The sequence below is a fragment of the Anarrhichthys ocellatus genome, unplaced genomic scaffold (genome assembly GCF_004355925.1).
Source record: "Anarrhichthys ocellatus isolate YVR2014 unplaced genomic scaffold, GSC_Weel_1.0 scaffold43, whole genome shotgun sequence".
NCBI lineage: Eukaryota > Metazoa > Chordata > Actinopteri > Perciformes > Anarhichadidae > Anarrhichthys > Anarrhichthys ocellatus.
This window is the reverse complement of record NW_022280073.1, coordinates 1,481,567-1,486,994: the sequence shown is the minus strand read 5'-3', so window position 1 is coordinate 1,486,994 and position 5,428 is coordinate 1,481,567. Positions and strand designations below refer to the sequence as shown.

Genomic DNA, 5,428 nt, shown 5'->3' with positions numbered 1-5,428 from the left:
ACACACACACACACACACACACACACACACAAACATTAGATGACGGTATGCTCGTGCACAAACACAAAGTATTATTGAGCTGGATGGACATGAAGAGAGACCTTTTTCTGTCTCTGAACTCAAAATGGCTTCTTGTGGTATTCACGCAGCTCATTTCACAACAGGAAGGGGCACTTCTGAAAGATGATGCACCCTCAGGCTTACAGGACATTTGGAACTGCTTGACGCAGACAACATGCACTGAAGGAAGAGCTTCTAAACCAGTATTTCCCAAACCGACTACTCTGGGGACCTGTTTTTTATTCTTTTACACTCTAATAGGTGATATTTATAAATCGTGATCATGTTCCTGACCATCTTTACTGCCATCTGCACATCACCGTATAATATTTAGAAAAGGTAAACCAACCATTTGGAAGACATGTATGTTTGATAAATGACAACTTCATTTTTTGCATGTGTTGTTGAAAATGATACACATAAATGTTGTGTAAAATATTTTTTGAAGAGACCAAATAAATGCATTTAACAGGCATAGTCTTTCCTCTCAAACAGACTGTAGGCTAGCCTTTCATATTAGATTCAATGTTATAAGTAGGCTACAAGTATCACAACAATACCAGCATTCAGGTTCCCTCATGTGGCTCACAAATATAAATATTAAGTTAAAAGACTGTGGAAGTAATCCTGCAAATATATCTGGCAGCGTTTGGAAATGACTGCTTTAAACTATTGCTTGCGTCACTTTGAGTCTGCTTCGGGGATCACTTCTGTGATTCTCAGAAAAGGAAAAAAGATCCCGATGAAACATTTACGTTACGTCATAAAAGTAAGAGTCTTCGCCATTTAGGGTAGATGAGTGCAAGATCACTACTGCACAGCTCCTTAAAGTCCATTGTGTATTTGTCTGGAACTAACCTGATGCTATCCACTGATGGCTGCAATCAAATAGGACATGGAAGGTATTATGTCACAACAACCTCTAAACCAAAACAGTAAATCCAGTCTAATCGGCACGCCAAATGCAAATTGGTGTCCTAATCTGAGCATTTAATTGGATGAAGTCGGTAAATATCTGCGAGTGGAATACTTCAGATGGTGACAAAGACCTGTTACATGCTCTTGGCTCGTCTCCACTTCATTGAGTTGGGGGAGGGATGAGAAAGAGGGATAAAGTCTCACAGCAGATGAGTTGCAGAGAAGTAGAGAGAGAGAGAGAGAGAGAGAGAGAGAGAGAGAGAGACGGAGAAAGAGAGAGAGCAAGAGAGGAGGAGAGCGAGAGCGAGAGAGAGAGGAGCAGAGAAGGAGAAAGTGTGGAGCATCATAGGGGAGCGCCAAACCACTTGTTATGCACATTTCCCTTTTCTTTCCACCCTATTTGGGCTAAATGTGGGCTGGCATGCTATTGTGTGAGGCACGCAGGGAGGTGTGTGTGAGTGCAGGGGCAACTGGGGGGGGGGTTCTCAAGCTAAACAATCGTCAAGAAGATCCCTTAAGAAAAACTCCTTTGGAAAAAAAACCTTATCTTACCCCATTACTGAATTTCTTCAGAAAAAAAAAAAAACCTTGAGAATACAAGAGTTACCCCCCCCCCCCACCCCACACCCCCCTTCAGAGGGGGGCAGGTGGCAGCTGCTATGCCCCCACCCCCACCCCCTCCCTACCTCTGACTCTCTGGCAGACAGAGCCAGCAGCTCCGGCCCAAACTGCTGCCTCTAACATTAGCAAAGCTCCGAGAAGAAAAGCCATGTGGAGGTGCCCATCACTTCCAACTGCACAGTACATTACACACACTGCCCCATGATCATAAAACTCTCTTCTCTCTCTCTCTCTATCATACACTCACTTCCTGCAGGGGGGTTGACAACAGAAATGGCTGTGTGTGCTCTGAGAAAGAAAGCAACTAGTCTCTGAGATCACATCCTGATCAGGGGTCTCCTTCCAAAACCTCAAACATCACACTACGTTTTCTGCAATTCTTTGACTCTGAAGTTTAGCCAAATAATGAAAAAGTGTTTCTCAACACTCACTCTCTGTCAGGGAATTAATCTAAAAGACAACTTCCCTTCTGCGCAACTCAATGTCGTCTCCTCACACCAGGCTTCGACTTGACTGCACAGCCCCTCTGGAAGCAACCGCTGGCCGCTAATGCACACAATTCACGCACAAAGAGAAAACACAGGAAGCTCACCTCACTCTGTAGCGTTCAGCAGTCCATCACCCAGCACTTTCTCTCAAGACAAGTTTGTGGAAGCCGGCGGTAGCAGCACAGAAAGAAGCAATGGGCGAAGAGTAGCAGAAAGAAACAAAGATGAGAGCGAGAGAGAGCGAGAGAGGGGGTGTGAAAGAACAGCGGAGGAGGGGGAGGAGGAGAAGAAGACGGACTGAGTGACTGAGACGGAGCTAACGGTGGCTGACAGACTCCCAGAAACTCCCGGTCTGAGCTGAAGCGCACAAACTAACTGGCCCCTCTGCCTGCCTGCCTCTCCAGCTTGACGTCAGTGCAGTCACATGACCTCGTTCTGGTGTGGAGTGGGGGGGGGGGGGGTAGCGAGAGAGACGGAGAAGCCTGTGTTGCCGTGGTAACAGGCACACTGCACAGAAATGATTTTCAATAGGTCATCCGACATGCACGCACACGCAGACAGATTCTTACATAGAGAAGATGGTAGAACCAGAGGAGCCGGTAGCAGACGCACTAATGTGGACAAGGTGAGCGGAGGGAGGATTAGAAGCTGATATAAAAATGGTTCACATTTCCATTTCTTTTTTTGACAGAAACAAAATGTGCACGAGACAAACTGCACTTTTGAACCTGTGCTCGGCCTCCTTGAAGCCAGATAAGCAACATGTTCTTTTCTTTACACCAATTCAATACCACGGTGAAAAACGAACAAAAAACAATTAACCCTATGTTCTTCAAGATTAACTCCTTAATTGCAAACTGTTTTTTTGCCAATTTATTATTAATCTCTGATGACACTCCACTTAGTTTACTGAATAGAGCTTTATAATGTAACTCAATGCAACCTCCGTACGTTAGCTGTTGGCTGCGTTATCACACCGGCTGCTAACAGCGGTTAGCGTAACGTTTCTAGCCCTCCTGCCGATTTCAACGCGGATTTGATTCACATTGTAGCAGTATCAGGGACACTTTCCATCTTCCCCATGGTGACTGGACACCTTTTGTCTGAGCCCTGATCCACGGTACCGACAATAGATGTGTGGACATTTATTGATTCTATGATACATAATGATGCGGACAACTCAGTATCGATGCAGTGACAAACATAGTAGGGAGTTTCATTTCAGCTCAGTGTGAGTCTTTGCTGTGTTTTGCTGTTTTCTGCTGACTGTCACGCTTGTCACGCAGGTCTGAGACGGTCACTAGGCAGTCCGCTACCTTGTTGCTCCCTACAATGTCAAGAAATTTAGCCAGAGGGACATAAACAAATGAAGCACTCTATTGGTGTTGGTATCACTTTAAGGGTACTTTTGTTATTCAACACATGACTAATAAAAGAAACTATATCTGCACAAACTAGGAGGAAGAAGAAGAAACGAATAAGAAAGTAAATAGCCTTCATTACTTCAGGGAAGTGGGGAATACAGTGGCTGCAGTTTCAATTGTTTTTATTTCATTTATATATTAATACAGTGAGACAAGCTGACGCGGCACACCTCAACACAGAGATCAGATATAAGTAGAAGACTACGACTAACAGCCAGTCGGCAGTGGTGATATGGGTATGATTACGTCTTCATGTCTCATTAGCAGAGTAGAGACTAAACAGGCATCATGTCTTAATCATGCACATCGGCCTGAACTCTTTCAGGTACTGTAGCAGTGTTTGGCAGAAAGATGTCAGAAACGTTCACACTTTCACACAGTAACAGACGGCTACTCAAGTAGACTTGAGGCGGCAAGACTCTGCTGTGAGTGAATAATCCACAAGTAAATTAAAGCAACATCTTGAGTTTTTGGGAAATGAACTTATTTTTCTTTCTTGCCCGGAAAGATTATCACCACTGTCATATTCAGCCTAACATAAAGAGTAGAAACAGCCAGGGCTCGATATTAACATTGTTTCCCTTAGTGTCCCACAACTGTCCCAGACTTAACAACCAACATCTCAAATTGACTCCGACTCTACATATTAAATTTAGCTTCATTACAAGCAATTTATTATAAACTAAGTGAGTTCACTCGCATCACTCCATTGACTCTCTCTTGTCCCCCATGGAAGTTCAGATAGTTCCCTCGTTCCCTGCACTTACAAAAAACACACACACTGCGGTATTTACATTCTGTAGGTTGCAATATGTATGTTACCTGTTGGTAAACGTTTTTTATCCACTAAAGTAATGGACACAATTATTCTACAGCAGCCGTAACAGCTTTTTTACTTTGGCCTTCACAAAACTCGTGTTTTTTTCATCTCACTAGTCTGTGGCTTCAACTCTGTAAAATAGACAACCATGATGTAAAAACATGTTCATTTTTTGTAATGATGAGTTTCTCTACTGTCCCAGAATTGTCCCAAACACTGTATCGTTGAGTCCCAGGTCCTATATTCTAGTCCGATCCAGTCACTGCTGTGAGCAAAGAGATAGCCATACAACCTGTTGCTTGTATACTGTGTTGTTGGTACAGTAAGTGAGTAATTAGTGGGCAGATTCTTAGATTAGAGAGTCATCTTTTTGCTAAACTAAGTTATTGGGCTGCTGGCGGTTGCGTATTTCTTAAAATGTCAAACTATTCCTTTAACAAATAGAATAACGGATATAATATTCTATTTTAGATCATTCCAGTTTGACTATAACGAATGTCAGTTATAAGATAAACTGATTCAAGGCTTTCTATCTACAGGTTTATACATGAGGGGGTGCAACATCAGATTACCTGAAGGGCTGTTTGAAATGTGTCCAATTAACTAATTGCATTGTTGATTGTCACAGTAAATATTGTGATACTGGTATGTGTTGCAGCTCCAGTAAAACATCATGTCTTTAGTGTTTGTTCTTTTAGATCTATAAATCATTTTTATTTTTCAAGTATCTGTTAAATAGGAGCAGAGGACCGTCTTGGTGCACGCATGTGCGCGTTTACATACAGCAACTCGGTATTCCTCTGGTGGAGAAATGTGCTGTGCATTGTGTGGGAAGGCCAACCAAAGAACCTCCTTGCCCCCTTCCTCCGCTGACCCCAGCTTTGGGCTGATTACGTTCTTCTGAATAGCATCTGCTGGCCAGTTGAATGGAGTGCCGTGGGGCCCAGATTAGGGTGGGGCAGTGCGGAGGGTTAGCCGAGTGAAAACCACCCGCCACTGGACTGCTGTTAGTAAGGGTATGTACGGCTGACTGAGAGGCACATGGATAGAGACACGAGATGAAACGGTGCAGGGAAAAGTCATTTAATAAAGCCTGC

The 5,428-nt window shown here is 43.6% G+C and overlaps 1 protein-coding gene across 5 annotated transcripts in view; it reads right to left on the bottom strand.

Moving 5' to 3' along the window:
- ncalda (neurocalcin delta a) overlaps positions 1-5,428 on the bottom strand; it is a 66,204-nt gene that overhangs the window by 28,401 nt on the left and 32,375 nt on the right. The window contains exon 1 of one of the 5 annotated variants that reach the window (XM_031868556.1): positions 2,192-2,528. The exons of 3 other annotated variants lie outside the window; for them this stretch is intronic. The gene's annotated coding sequence lies outside the window, so the exon portion shown is untranslated. Of the gene's footprint in view, positions 1-918; positions 1,104-2,191; positions 2,529-5,428 lie in introns of those variants that run through there. One more of the 5 variants, XM_031868560.1, reaches the window with a different exon arrangement.